At 45.1% G+C, this 15640-nt stretch overlaps 1 pseudogene; it reads right to left on the bottom strand.

Moving 5' to 3' along the window:
* Positions 1 to 6062: 6062 nt before the first annotated feature.
* Positions 6063 to 7613, bottom strand: LOC149361291 (uncharacterized; annotated as a pseudogene).
* Between the last annotated feature and the right edge of the window lie 8027 nt (positions 7614 to 15640).

Raw genomic sequence — 15640 nt, 5'->3', positions numbered from 1 at the left:
TTAATATGTAAAAACATTTCACCAGCATGATTTATAAAGTTCCCACATTCACACGTGAGAATTTTAATGAATTCGAAAAACTCTTCAGGTTCCTTTTAACAGTGCAAAATTCAGGTGCTGCGTACCAGCGAACGCACAACTTGCCCAGCTTACTGCCATGTTAGCCGTTACACAAGCCATACAAGCAACCCACTGCTTCCTTTGTTTGACCCCTGATCATTTAGATCAGCTAATGACCTTGGTGGAACAAGCTCTTTCCCTCCTCGGTGACAATAGTAAAGTTTCCTAATGGAAGGAAAAGAAGGAAAAATGTTTATTTCAAGTATATGTACATACTTGAGGGGGAGGGCAAATGGCATACAAGCCTGACGAGGCCCATCCACCTTGGTGCACCTGGTGCAGTAACGCAGCGTAACATGTGCAACAGTAATAGAACATGTGAAATGAACACACACGAATTTCAAAGGCAAGTTACCATAGGCACATAAAGATATGATAACAGAAGTTTAAAAGAAGTTTAATCAATGGCGCTTCTCTCTAAATAAAATCAATGGGGCATAAGCATAACTATTTGCGAGAGTATCTTGCGAGAGTAAAAAATCTACCGCAGCAACTGGACATTCACCGAAGGGAACAGCCACAACACCTAGGTCTAACATGAAGTGGTTAGACCTATGTTGGCGGTATCAGTTCGTTACTAGGCAGAGTGATTGTTTCAGTGTCCAGGCTCCGAGCGCAGTGCTCCCGGCAGCTGCACCTGTCTGCTCCCGAATGTCGGCAGTTGCTGCAGTCCGATACAAGGTCTTCTGGTATGTTGTAAACAAGAATAAACTACACGTCATCCTTAGAGCACATTTGTCATCAAGAGTATGCGCCGACCGAGGACATGGGCTAAAGTTGTCTTCGCTGATTTTCGAGACGTCCTGCAAGACACCGGCAGCAATCACTGCCTTCAAACAGTATTCTCCGCGCACTTACGACATCCCACGGTACCTCCATTCTAGACGACGCATAAAAAAGCAGGAGAGCCATTTAATCAGCTTGTTTTTTTTTTTCTTTCTGGCTGTCATGTTTACGATGAATGAATGAATATACGGGTGTATGGATAAGGCTGAATCCTTTAAATCAGGCGGCAGCTCGCGCCACCTAGCCGACGCTTTTCTGCCGTTAGCGTACCCTCGCGGCAGCAAAAGTGACTCTAGAGCAAACTTAATTGCAAAACTTACAGCGCTTCTTGCTTTGTTCAGAGTTGTTGAGACTGAAACATAGTTTTTAGCAAAATAGAACATATTTTACGCACCGCGTATTTGCAGCAAAACGTTGGCCTCGTGGTGTCATTTGCAGGTCACGCTCTCAAAATTGACAGTGACATTGAGGGCAGTGCGTAATTTGGCCCCTGGTCGGCGGCGGCTAATGGAATGGCTACCAGAAAAGCAAGCACTTCTCTGGGTGTGCAGGTGAAATAGCTGCTTCTGTAGATTTGTTCATACATCGTTTTTTCTAAAATTTGTCAACATAATGCAGCATAGCTTTTTAATGTTCATATTTTGGTGTTTAACGCCACCGGCACGCGCATAATAAATAAATTTGCGATGCAAGATGCGACTAGATTTATTTATTTATTTATTTATTTATTACAATACCTTCAGGGCCCCATGGGGCGTTACAGAAGGGAGTGGATAAAAAAGTAAAAACAAAAAAGTAAAAACAATGCAGCAAAATGAAAACAAAAAGTAAACGGAAAATGTAATGTTATACAGCAAGGAATGAAAAAACGTAAGCTTGAACAAAATACAAATCACATTACGTAAGAAAACAGCCTAGTCAAACACAGTTTTCCGCGGCATTTCTAAATAAACAGTTGTCAGAGATGTCGACAACCAAGGTGGGCAGGTGGTTCCAATCGCTCGCCGTCTTTGGTATAAACGAGTTAAAATATGCATTGTTTCGGCAGTATGGAATGCGTACCTTGTGGCGATGATCCGTGCGAGGTGATATGAACGATTTATAGTCGAAGTGTCGCAGCCAGGCTGAAGTGATTCAACGTTGTCCCAGACTGTTGTTGTTTTTTTACGCTGTATCATGAAATTTAGACGTGAGCGTTAAATTGTGCATGGCTGAAAATGGCGGGAGTACTTTTCGATGACCGCCGAGCAGGTTTGTGGCGGCGCCGCAGAAGAGTCATGCAGTTCTTAAGGGCGCAAATCAGCCGAAATGGTGTTTCGCTTGGAAGCCATTCCTGCTGTCTTTATGGTCGCCGGACTGCAGTCAGCACTACGTGACAATAGTCTCCTGCCGTACCGGGAGGACGAACTCCGGGAGGACGAACTCCAGCCATACATATGTATTTAGCCAAGTGAAATTCAGCAGCTAATTGCGAATTTGCGAGGAAGGGCGGTCGCAGTTGCCTTATTAATCTGGTATTTTCCACGTTGTTCGCAGTACAGAGGCTTAAAGAACAATAAGGGCATCACAGATTGCGTCGTGTGAAAAAAAGTGGCTAGCGGTTTAGAATGGTTAAACCTGGTAAGAAGCTATAGCTTCATCTTCAGTCGCTTCTGCACGTCGCCGCCCCTTGGTTTTCATTCCAACAGGGGTCTGTGGCCTTCTTCAGCAGAGCGGACTCGTCCGCCTCCAGAGGGGCTGCACCGCCAAACGCCTCTTTTATACAACCGCCTCGCCGCCTCTCCGCTGTATTGCGCATGCGCAACTGGCGCAGCGCCGGTGCCGACAAGGCCGCAACCGCCCGAAGCGTCGTGCGATGCAAGTGGTCTGTCATGACTAGAGCCCGGAAACTTAGGCACTAACGAACCCCGAAATAGGCAGGCATCTAGCCTCTAAAATATATTGAAATAGGTGCTATAAACCAAAAATAGGCGCTTTGAATAACACCCTTTATTAGTACAAGATTTATCAATCAAGCCCGGAGCGTACGCAGTCCTCAATTAAAGCACACCACAGTAAAGCAAACTCTCCGGTTTTTGAACTTGAGGCGCCTTCGGTTTTCGCTAAGCATAGCTTTGTACTTTGAAAAGCTTCTTTTGACGTCACATGAAGTTAGAGGCGTGAATCTAAAACATGAGAGCTCATAGGGGCTCTCGCCTTCACTTCACTTCACTTTATTGTCTTAAATGCCCCCAGGATTGGGAGTATTACATAAGGGGTGGGTTACATTGAAAAATCAGATTAAATAAACAAAGAAAAAACGTAAGATACAAATATTATTTGCTGTTAAAGGTAGCAGTTAAACAGTTCGCAAATGTTGATGGGCAGGTGATTGCGGCGATGTCGTGTGGAAGGCTGTTCCAGTCCTTGGCTGAGCGTGGAAAGAATGACGATGCAAATGTAGTTGTACGCGTACATGGCCGGGCTACTTGAAGGGAATGACCAATGCGGAGGGAAATGCGTGCCGGCGGATTGATGTAGGGAGGACGAAGAAGTGAGCTGAAATAAAATTTGTGAAACAAGCACATACTAGTAATACGACGCCTACAGGCCAGGGATGTTAATCCTGCCTCTGGTTTTAGTGCTGATATACTGACATTACATGAATAGCACGAATGTATGAATCTTGTGGCTCGATTTTGTACTGATTCTAGGGAATTTATTAGATAATTTTGGTTAGGGCTTCAAATAGCAGAGGCGTATTCTAATTTCGAACGGGCATGTGATTTGTAGGCAAGCAATTTTAGGTTTTGTGGCGCATGACGTAGATGCCGTTTTAAGAATCCAAGGCTTCTGTTAGCGGATGATATGATTTTAGTGACATGCGCGTTCCAGGTTAGATCATTGGGCAATGTTACTCCGCGGTAGTTGTAACTCTGAGCTAATTCTACCGTGACGTGCGAGATTTTATAGGAGAAGACGACAGGATTACGTTTTCGGTGAAATGACACGACTTTGCATTTATTGGGGTTTAGTTCCATGAGTCAGTTGTTACACCAGTCCTGTACGCTGATTAAGTCAGTCTGGAGGGCGAACTGATCAGAGGCGTTGTTGATAGTGCGATAGATGGCACAGTCTCGGCAAAAATACGGACGTTACAAGAGACATGCGTTCGGAGGTCATTACTGTATATTAAAAATAAGAGCGGACCAAGGACTGATCCTTGCGGGTCACCTGATGTTACTGGAACAGAGCTAGAGGCTTGATTATTAACGTTAATGAAATGGGTGCGGTTAGCCAGGAATTCGCTTATCCACTGTAATATGTTAGGATGAAGGTTTACCAGGACAGTTTTAGTAGTAAGCGTTTGTGGGGTACTTTGTCAAATGCTTTCGCGAAGTCCAGGAATATTGCGTCAGTTTGTAGGTTACAGTCAAGGTTCACATGCAGGTCATGGATGAAAATAGCCAACTGTGTACCGCACGATATGTTCTCACGGAAGCCGTGTTGAGCAGGATGAAAAAAATTTATAGAGTCAAGAAAGTTCATTATATGAGAATAAATGACATGTTCCATGATTTTGCATGGCACACTTGTTAAAGGGATTGGACGGTAATTAAGGGGTGATTCTTTGTTACCTGATTTGAAGACCGGAACAACCTCCCCACCTTCCAATCACTGGGTGTGCTATCTGTGGAAAGTGATTTTGCAATCAGTTTTGACAGATACGCTGCGGAAGCATGGCAAGTATTTTTAGGAACTTGGGGGTGATATCATCAGCACCCGCAGAAGATGACATCTCGATATTTTCAATGATAGATATAATGCCGTGCACAGAAAAGATGATTGTAGGCATATGCGAACTCCGATTGTCAGTTATGGTACGAAGTGGCATATCAGTTTCATGTGTGAAAACGGATGAAAAAGCGGCGTTAAAAATAGCACATTCAATACCACTGGTCATCTCGCCAAGTGGGTTAGCAAGTGTGATGGCCGGCGCCTGTTCAGGGTTTAATACTCTCCAGAATTTCCTCGGTTTATTTGTTAGGATCTTGAGGAGGTCAGTTTGGAAAAATGTGCGCTTGGCATCAAGGTTGGACTGCAGGTATGTTGGCTCGGCTGCGTAATATTTGTTCCATGCGCATGCACTCGGGTTGCGTTTAGCTGCACGGAAAAATCTCTTCTTTTTTTTCAAGTGTTTTCAAATGCTGTGTGAACCATGGTTTGTTGGGATTGTCACGAAATGTGATGGTGGGAATAAACTTCGCTGTAAGTTCTATAATTTTAGTTTTAAAAATAAGCCAGTTTTCCTCAATTGATCGATCATCGAAACCTGTATTGAAGTTTGGAAGGAACGCCGTTAAATGATTATTGATTTCTTCGTAATTCGCTCTGTCATAAAGGCGAATCGTTTTATGGAATATTTGGCGCGATTCGGGGATGAAGGTGAAAGTAGCGTGTAAAATTTTGTGGTCACTAATTTCGCGCAGAGAAGTAAGCGATGATAAACTTTCCGGGTGGTAAGTTAGAATGAGGTCCAGGATATTGGAGGATTCATGTGTTACGCGTGTCTCTTCATTTACTAACTGGGTGAGATTGAAATTGAAACAAACGTCGACAAAGTTTGTCATTTCGGTATTGCCGAATGGTGTTGGGTTCAGGCAGTCAATGGATGGGTAATTAAAATCACCGAAAACAAGAATGCGCGCGTTAGGATATTTGCCAGTTATTTGATTCAGACTATCGCTTAACTTTGAGGAAAAGATTGGACTACTGGAGGGGGGTCGGTAGCAGACGCCTAGTATGACGATTTGTGGTACGGAACGGCAGATTATCCAAAGTATTTCAAGTTCTGATTGGATGTTAATGACAGAACAAGGCAACAACTGGTTAGTGGCAATAAGAACACCTCCTCCTCGTGAACCTTTGCGGCCCTTTCGGAAAACTTTAAAATTTGGTAGATCAGCTAAAACTTCCGGATCGATGACGTCGTCTGTTAGCCACGTTTCTGTTAGTCCAAGTATATTGCTGGAAGATGATGAAACAAGATTACAAATGTGTTCACGCCTGGGAAGGAAACTACGTATGTTGGTAAAGATAACAGAAAAAGAAAGATTTGGAAGTTTTACGCGAGGGCTGTTACAAGGAAGATTAGTGGCGCGACGATAAGACATATGCTATGAGATTTCGTGTACAGACTGTGATGACTCGTCGAATGCATAGCGTTTAGAACCGATGCAGAAAGTTTTGTAGCGCAAGGAAAATTTAGTGGTAGTAGCTTTGGCAAACTTCACGAGGTGCCTTCGCGCTTCTCGGACAGGGCGGGAAAAGTCCTCCCCTATGCTGTAATCGGTGCCTTTTAACTTATGGTCATTTGAAAGAATCATCTCATTGGTTTTAAAAAATGTAAATTTTACTATTATGGGTCGAATGCGCCAGGAGAATGACGCCCGAGACGATGATTCCTTTCAATTTCTTCAGGGTCAATGGATAGATCTAACTGATCACGGCAGAGGCGGAGGACTGTTTCTTCAGATTTCGAGTACGTTTCAGATGTATTCTCATCTTTAATATTGTACAAGATTAAATTGTCACGTCGCGAGCGATTTTCGGCGTCATCCAAACGGGCTTCTATACCTCTGATTTCTTTGGCTGTTTGGGTAGTGTTAGCGCAGATCGTATCCATGTCGGTGCGTAGGGTTACAACGTATTGATAATGAATTTCCAGGATGAATAACCTGTTACTAAGATCATAAATATCTTTTACCCTAGTTGTAAGTTGATTTCTAAGACCTTGGACCTCGACTATTAATTGTGACTGACCATGAGACAGTTTCTTCAGTTCCTCTAGAACCTTTTCGGGGCCTGGGTTTGATTCAACATCGCCAGCCAAGAGCAACAGGGCACGCACGACATCAGCACATTCAAGAGCAATGGAAAGGCAGCTCTGTGGGCTCGGTAGCTGCAGGAGGCAGTAATTGCTCGATTTTTTCGTGAAAAGAGAGTATTGTTTACTGACCTGCGTGGCGAAAACCAGCGAATTTGATGACTGCATCGTGGCACAGCCACCGAGCCCACAGGGCGCCGAGCGCGGGTGATGCGGTTTTATGGTCGCCGTAGCTGCTGCTGTCGATGACCTTGGGTGAGTCCGTGGACAGTCGAGGTGGCCGAGGAATAGCAGCGGTGGCGCTGCCGGACAGGTTGAAGCCGCAGGCTGCTGTGCAGACAGGCCGGCGGGAGATTCGAAGCGAAGGGATTCGATGGCACAGGTGGCATGCCAAGGGGCGGGAACCAGGGACAGGAATAGCATCTGGGTGATGAGCGGTGCAAAAACCTGCGTGGCGAAAACGAGCGTTGTTGATGACTGCATCGTGGCACAGCCACCGAGCCCACAGGGCGCCGAGCGCGGGTGATGCGGTTTTATAGTCGCCGTAGCTGCTGCTGTCGATGACCTTGGGTGAGTCCGGGGACAGTCGAGGTGGTCGAGGAATAGCAGCGGTGGCGCTGCCAGACAGGTTGAAGCCGCAGGCTGCTGTGCAGACAGGCCGGCGGGAGATTCGAAGGGATTCGATGGCACAGGTGGCATGCGAAGGGGCGGGAACCAGGGACAGGAGTAGCATCTGGGTGATGAGCGGTGCAAAAACCTGCGTGGCGAAAACGAGTGGATTTGATGACTGCATCGTGGCACAGCCACCGAGCCCACCAAGTGATGTGGTGATGTGGCCATATCATCTGCGCCTAGAAGGTCTCTGATTTTGGAAATTGTTTCTAGGCCTTTATTTTTTCTTCAAATTGTTGCATCTTCCTAGAAGCAGTAGCCCCCTTTCCTTCCAGTCGCCGAAGTGCTGCTTGTACTTCTTCGACTGCCTTGAATGAATCATCTGAGAGTGCAGACTTTCGCAACTCTGCCATCCTTTAAATCAATGATGAGAAGTTTGCGCTTATGTATATCCGGTATCTTTCCAAGCTCGCATCTTCGAATATAGCGCTTTCTTTAAGCGCACACGTTGCGTCATCCTTGATATCATCAAAGACAGATTTGACCACTTGAAACTGCCGTGCGTAATATAATGCTGCGTTTGTCCATCTTCCCACCGTGTCAAAACAGGCTTTGGCGGCAAAGGAATGTCAGGAGCTGTGGCGTGGAAAACAGCAATTCTGGACGGAGATTTAAGAAGCACCTGTTTTGTGCTTGAAGCTAATGCGTCCACTCGGGGAAAAGAGAGTCGGCCACATTCGGCGACACGATGTATTGCATGAACAACGCCACTCAGGTGAACAGTTTCAACACGTTACCATATCAGGTGACGTGAATTCCTTGGTAACATTTTTCGAAAAAATTGTGATGGTCTGTATTCAGCGTTTTGTTCCATTAAAAACTAAAAATCAAAACCACAGTATGCCCTGGATAACAAGAGACATAATGCATCTTTCTCGCCGTGTTGCCAGACTACGCGTTACGAAGCGCAGTGGCAACCCTGCACTTTTACAACAGTTAAGCGACGCTAAAGACGAACTGCGTGTCAAAGTTCACTCGGGAAAAGATTTTTACTATAGAAATTCCTTGCTGCGATTAATGAAACACATTCCCCGCAAATTTTGGGCATCCATATTGCCACAGAGCACTAGTCCGAATACCTTGATTATTGGTGATAAGCATGTGTGTGACTCTTTGGCTATAGCTACTAGTTTCAACACACGTTTTCATTCGGTATTTACAAGAGATAACCTTGAAATGATTACTTCCCTAGCAACTCCCATTGTTCTGTCGATGATGTTTCAATAAGCGTCGAAGGTGTTCTGAACCTAATTCTGAACATAAATGTGGAAAAAAAGTAGCGGTCCAGATGATATCTCCATTGTATTTCTGCATCGTTACTCTCTTTGGACCAGCCGCTATTTGACTACCATTTTCCAGAAATCGCTATCATCCGCAACCGTCCCCGTAGCCTGGAACCTTGCAAAAATTATTCCCCTGTTTAAAGCTGGCAGCACCCAAATCTTGTCCAACTGTCGCCCCGTTTCGTTGACTTCACACTCATGCAAATTACTAGAACAAATCATTCACAAACACATTAAAGAATTTCTTGAAGCTAACAATATTATGTGCAAATTTAAGCATGGGTTTCAGCGCGGGCTCAGTACCATTTCACAACTTCTCGAATTCACGCACGACATTGCTAGTTCCCTCGACACCGGCTCACAAATTGACATTTTATTTATCGACCTATCTGAAGCTTTCGACACCGTTATCCGCAGCGAACTTCTTTGTAAGCTTAATGCAATACTCAAAAACCTGTTACCGGTGGACTGGATATCAAGCTTTCTTTCTAATCGTACACACTATGTTTCTTTCAACTCCTGTTCATCTGAAACTGTTAATGTGTCATCCGGTGTACCGCAAGGACCCGTGCTCGGGCCTATGTTATTCTTATTATACGTTAATGATTTGCGAGAAAATAATATTTCTAAAATTCGGTTGTATGCAGACGATTGTGTGATATACAGTTCAATTGATACCCCTGAGGATCACGAGACACTAAATCAGTCATTCGCGTCATTCTGCTCATAGTGGGAAACATGGCAAATGCAAATAAACTTTCGTAAATCTGTATGCATCTCATTCTGTAATCGCACAATGCCATCTTCTTACACCTACTCATTCAAAGATAACTCTCTGAATCCAGTGTCCGAGTACAAATATTTCGGTCTTCATTTTTCTTCTCACTTCTCCTGGTCAAAGCATATTAACACAATATCTAATAACGCAATGCAAAGGCTCCGGTATCTAAAATGTACTACCTGGGTCAAAAGTGGTATACTCCACGCGGCGGGAGCCGGGGCAACGGAAAACAAAAGCCCCTTGATAATATAAAGTACCGCTAACCTTAGAAGTTTGCCGGCGCCGCGCGACCTCCTCGCTTCGTCCTCGCCTCTGCGCTGCCGGGCCGCGGGCGTTGGCTGCAAGCCAGGTTTCGCTTTACGCCGATTGGTCTCCCTGGCGTTGCCCATGGAAACGCGGGCGGTTGGTGTTTTTGCTTAGTATTTTGTTTTCCGGGTGCGCCATTTTTCGTCCAGCCGGGTTTCGCTTCACGCCCCACGGAAGCGCGCGCTGGTTATGACTGTGCTTGCAATTTTGTGATCTGTTCGCGGCATTCTTCGTCTTGTCTGGACGCAGCGGACGGAGCACGCTTCGTTTTCTGCAAAGCCCATTGGCGACAGTTTCCTGTGCTGAGCGCTCGCAGTATGCCGGGTTGCTGTGCACTTCACTGCAGAAATAGACGTGAGACTTACAGCTGAAGTATTGTTACTCTGATTACATTCGGAGAATTTTGGATATTTAAGTCACTAATTATTGTTCATTCAATATCGATCACTAATTATGCACTATTAATTGGTCACTTATTAACACGACCGGCTTTATTACTTCGCGACCTGTTCACCGGCGCCGCCCCCGTAGCCCCCGATTTTGTACTGCTTGTTTAGTTCATTCTTAGTTCGCTCGCCGGCCGCTGCTCTCCGTGGCGCCACAACTTACCCCCACGCCGAGTGCGGGCTGGCTTAGCGGTAGCAGTGGCGGCTTAGTTGTGTTTTTGTGCGCGTCTGAACTCCGTGTTGCCGGCTGTTCTGCTTGCTGCCCGCATACGTGCCAAGAACGCAATTACTGCTGAAAGCCTTTACATTTCGTAGGCCGTAAAAATCATCGCCCGCGATGGTGTATTGCTGCGTTCCGCTCTGCAAATCGAGCGGGCGCACAGCGAAGGGCATTTCATTCCACGAGTTTCCTGTGACGGAACTGCGGACCCAGTGGCTCAAGAGAATTTCTCGCCAAGCAGAAGGTAAGCAATGAGAACCATATATATCTTTACGCGGCTGTGACGGGAAAAAAATACCTGAAACGTTGACGCTTCACATGGAATGCGTCCTAGACAGCGGGCCTCTTTTGTGTCATAAATGTTCACTCCCACTCCACGACTAGCTTTGTTTACTCTCCTGTCATTTTTGCGTTGACATTCTCAACAGCAAAACCGCATATTCTACAGTGCGCGCTCAGCGTCGTCATGGATTTAGTGTATGGTCTCTTTTTGTGCTTTCATTACAACGGACGGAAATATACATGCCCTGGGAAAGAGCCATGGACGCCTAGCGACCGCAGTAAGGTGTGCAGCCTGCACTTTAAACTTGCTGACTTCAGAGAAGGCCTCAAGATAAGAAAGTTGAAGCCAGACGCTGTGCCGTCGGTTTTTTTCCGATTACCCGACGTACCTGCAGCAGGGGGCGAAAAAAAAGAGGCGTCCTTTAAAACGTAAACCTGCAAAACCAGCTTCGCCCTCAGGGAGAGATGCCAAGGCAGCGAGGCAAGTGCAATTTTTAACTATAAGTTATTTTCATCAGGAAATTAGGGTCAATTCAGTGCCGTTTAAAAATCCTGTAGACAAAAATAATTTTCCTTTGCTTTCTTCCATTATTTACATTCTACGTTAATAAAACCTCAGTGTAATGTCCATGTTTCAGGCTGTATGCAAATATGACTGATGGCTCTCTAGCTGAGATCTCAGTCGCTATGGCAGAGGTTCCAGCACCCTCTTTAATGCCAACAGCTACTATGTTGCAAGCAGCTGACAGCCATGAACTGGAAGTAATTCCTCAAGGACTCTCTCTGGAGGCATTCTCGGCATCTACAAAAGGCACTTCACTTGAGCCTGTGCAACAATCCCCACCTAGATGTTTCCCCTGAGCCCACTTTCAGCACAAACATGACCACATTGACGCACGGAGTGCAAACAAGATTGACACTTCCACGCATGACGAAACTGCTAAAGCAAGTCAACACGTTGAAGCGCAAATGGCGGAGGCTAGTTAAAAAGCGGGATGAGCTGCAGGCTGAGATTTCTGTGCTTAGACTGCAGAATAAAAGGACAGAAACAGCTATGAAGAAGTCCAACTTGGCAATTCTTCAGGTATGTATGGTACTGAGAACTAACTTGAGTACTAAGGTTAATCTGCATATTACTTAAGGAATATCATTCTTTTCTAGGAAAAGGTGCAGGAAGAGGATGCAAAGGCTCTTTGCCTGCAAGAACAGCTTTCGTTTTTGAGCAAACCGAAGGGTCGGTGGTGGGAGGAAACCATCCGCAATTGTGTCGTATGGCACACAAAGTCCCCATCTGCATACAACTTGCTTCGTGAAACTGGGGTTCTGTCATTGCCAAGCCGCTCGACACTTAAGAGATTTATTGGTGCATGCACTGGAGAAGTGGTGTCGTCACTTATAAAGCAACGTCTACACATGGAGGCAAAACTACACTGAGCAGGTGAAATATTTCAAGTTTATTTGAAAAGGTTTCTGTCACATTTAGATATTAACATTTTTAGGCACGCTTTGGCTCCCTGCTGATGGACGAAATGTATCTCAAGCAAACTACCTCCTACCAAAAGCAGTCAGATGCTGTGCATGGCTTTGTTGACCTGGGAGGTGCAGAAGTAGACTTCGGGCTTCACGACCAACTGGCTACTCATCTCTTATGCTTTGTGTTTGTAGGACTCTCTACCCATTACAGGTAATTAATATTCCACCTGGGTTAGCAGTTCTTTAGCTAAACCAAGACAGAAATGTGTCTTGAATCTCATTTGCAAATGCAAGTATTGTTTCCTTTAGGCTCCCAGTAGGGTACTACTTCACAAAGGCCTTGTCAGGAGAGCAACTGCAGCTTCTTGCCTTAAAGGTAATGCAGTGTGTGGAAGAATCGGGATTTAAAGTTGTACGCCTTGTTGGAGATAACCAGAAGTCCAACAGCAAGTTCTTTTCAAACCGGTCGGGTGGCCCAATACAACCTGTTGCTGAGTAAGTAATGCTAGTTCAAACGTGTGCATGCCTTTATTGTAAGCATGTCGTTTAGAACTTCCACCACAGCTAGGCTAATTTCTGTGAAAATAATTTTTTTCAGGCATCCTCTGGACTCAGATCGTGAACTTTTCCTGTCTTTTGACTATTGCCACATAAGGAAAAACATCAGATCCTAGTTCCTTGAAGTGAAGAGACTGTTCAGAAGAAATGGAAAATTCATCCTTCCAGACTTCTTAAGGTACAAAGATGTCATTTCTGCTTTAGCTATTCAAACTTGACTAATGTTTCGCCTTGTTACAGACTGCTGTACAAGATTCAAGAAAAGCAAGTGCCTTCAAATTGGTGAGGTGCCTGACCAAGAAGCACCTGTGGCCGTCAAATTTCGAAAAAAATGAACGTTAACAGGGCTGTTCAGGTTTTTTCGCCACAGGTAAAGTATGCAAGCATATAGTTTGTTGGCTTTGTAAAGGATCCTCGGTTCAAATGTAAAGAATCATTTTCTGGGTTACTGCACGCACTGAATAACATTTTTCCTCCTCGACTTCGCAGCATTAAGCAGGGTGATTAGCTATATTAGAAGAATGATTATCATTGACTCTTATTCTCGTTTAGGTCACCACAGTCCTGCGATTTTTGCAGCAACATCGTCAGAGCCTTGGAGCTCCTGGCTTCGGCGACTGCTTGCCAACTGTGGAATTCAAGGAATTGGTACACAAATGGTTTGTGCTCCATAATATTAAGAGCACCACTGTCCACTGGACAAGCAGAGATGCCTTGAGGATGCCATTTTACTCTGCAGAAGATGAGAGGTGTGTCTTAGTTTCGCTAGTGTTTATGCTGACCATATTTTACTGATTTATGGTTTTCTGGGTTTAACTTCTTAAAGTGACAAAAGCTATGAGCGATGCCATAGTGGAGGGCTGCAGATAATTTGAATCGTATGGGGTTTAGCGCATGTTGATGTGGCACAATACACAGGTTTCTAGCATTTTGCCTACATCAAGATGCAAACGCCGTGGCCGGGTCTTTCGGGTCAGCAGCCGAGCACCACAACCACTCAATCATCAACTTATTTTACTGTTGAAAACATCGATTTGTAGAGTTGAATATTCAAGTTTCGGCTTCTAGTGGGGAGCTAATGGAAAGCAGGTTTTCTTTATTAACATCTACTGAAGAGGTCTTTGCTGCTTTTCTTGTGACATGCGCTAATTTACTGCTCTGCAAACCTTTCTTTTTCAGACTTTCATGGCTAGAAAACGACTTTCTGATGTACTTCAAGGAATGGAAAGAAGGCATAACATATAAGATGGAATTCCTGTCTGACGAGACATATGAGGCGCTGAGAGTGACTAGCATGTCGACAGTGCAGTGCACAAAGTTCCTCTTAAACTCCGGGTTTCATTTTGTGCTCACAGCTAAGTTCTCAAGTAACGATGTAGAGCCACTATTTTCTACAATACGACAAATAAATGGGGCCAATGACCAAACCGATGCCTACGCAGCCCTATCGTCTCTACAGAAAATATTGGTGACTGGAATCATCCACGCGTCATCCAGTGCCAATGCTGGGAGTGTGGTGGGCTCGCTAGGGAAGACATCAAAACTGTCATCAAAGGCCACTCCCGACAGTGGTATCAAGAAGCTTCTGCTCCCACATCTCGCTGCACTGGAGCGTTATCCAAGTATGCAGGTACAACCCTTTAATAATTTGGGCTTTGTATGCTAAATGTACACATGCAGCTTCTAAATTCAAAGTGAAAAGCTAGAAGGCCTGGTGCCATTTCCGTCATCCAAGATTTAAGGATTCTGCTTCTCATAAAAGTAGAGATATTGATCTAAAACAGTGAGTTCAGGTGCTGTCCCAAAATAACCTTTAGGGTCTGAACGAAGGGATGAACGACGTACGCTTCGACCAAGAGGAAGGGACAGCGTTCATTCTGCACTTAGCTATGCCTGAACGGTGACCTCCGAAAAGTGTTGTCGCCTAAACAGCTCAGTCTTATAGCCATTGACAAATTATCTGTTTGCCTGAATTAAGGACATATTACCAATATTTGGGCACTGTGCTTGCGAAAGGTTGATTTAGGACTGAAATGATGCCAATAGCATTTTTCAGAGTAAGTGTCATTAAGTTCCAATTTGCCTTCATTCTTTCAGGTGCCCCTGAACGAAGCCTTCGAGCCAGCACACTGGCAATGATTGCTGGCTTCTTAGTGAGAGCCGTGCAAGACTGCATTGCATGTGGGGGCTGTATCATTAATTTAAGGGCACCACCCTCTCAGTCTACTACTACTGCCATCATAGCAGGCATGGACCGGGGAGGGCTGTCTTACCCTACCTTGGCTTTCGTAGGGTTCGTCAGCCGCCTGGAAAGAGCTGCATCAAGTGTGGCTCCTGTACTTGTTAGGGGGCCAAGACCGCTTAAGAAGTTCGCTGATCTAGTGCTGCCGTCACTTATAAAAAATCCACTGTTTGTGTGCTCGAAGGACACCACAGAGCCTCACAAAAGGGCCCTGCTAAAGCTAATTGTTCACAAGTTTATGAGGCCATTTTTGTCAAATTTGGCCTCTGATCTCACAGAACAGCACGCCACACAAAAATTGATTAATGCCAAACCGAAATCAAGAAAGGTCTTAAAAGTGTGAGAATCTGGCTGACCTGAAATAAAGTTCTGGCCACGACCGGCTTTTGTGTCTGGCAAACAAGCTTTTCGAGTCTGGTTTTATTCATTTTTCATGTTGAGTGCATCTTGAAATCATTAACAATCGGGTGAACGCTCCTGAAAAGAAGTAAGAAGTGTGCACAGCGGGCTTTTTATTGTAGATTGGTGGAAAGTAGCGCGGCTTTGCCCTGGGATGCACCTAGGTACAGAGCAGAAACAACTGTGATGAAATTGTGCAGCTGTGC

Source organism: Amblyomma mixtum, chromosome 2 (genome assembly GCF_055824585.1).
Source record: "Amblyomma mixtum isolate Tamu chromosome 2, ASM5582458v1, whole genome shotgun sequence".
Taxonomy (NCBI): Eukaryota; Metazoa; Arthropoda; class Arachnida; order Ixodida; family Ixodidae; genus Amblyomma; species Amblyomma mixtum.
This window is presented reverse-complemented; position numbering and strand designations above follow the sequence as displayed.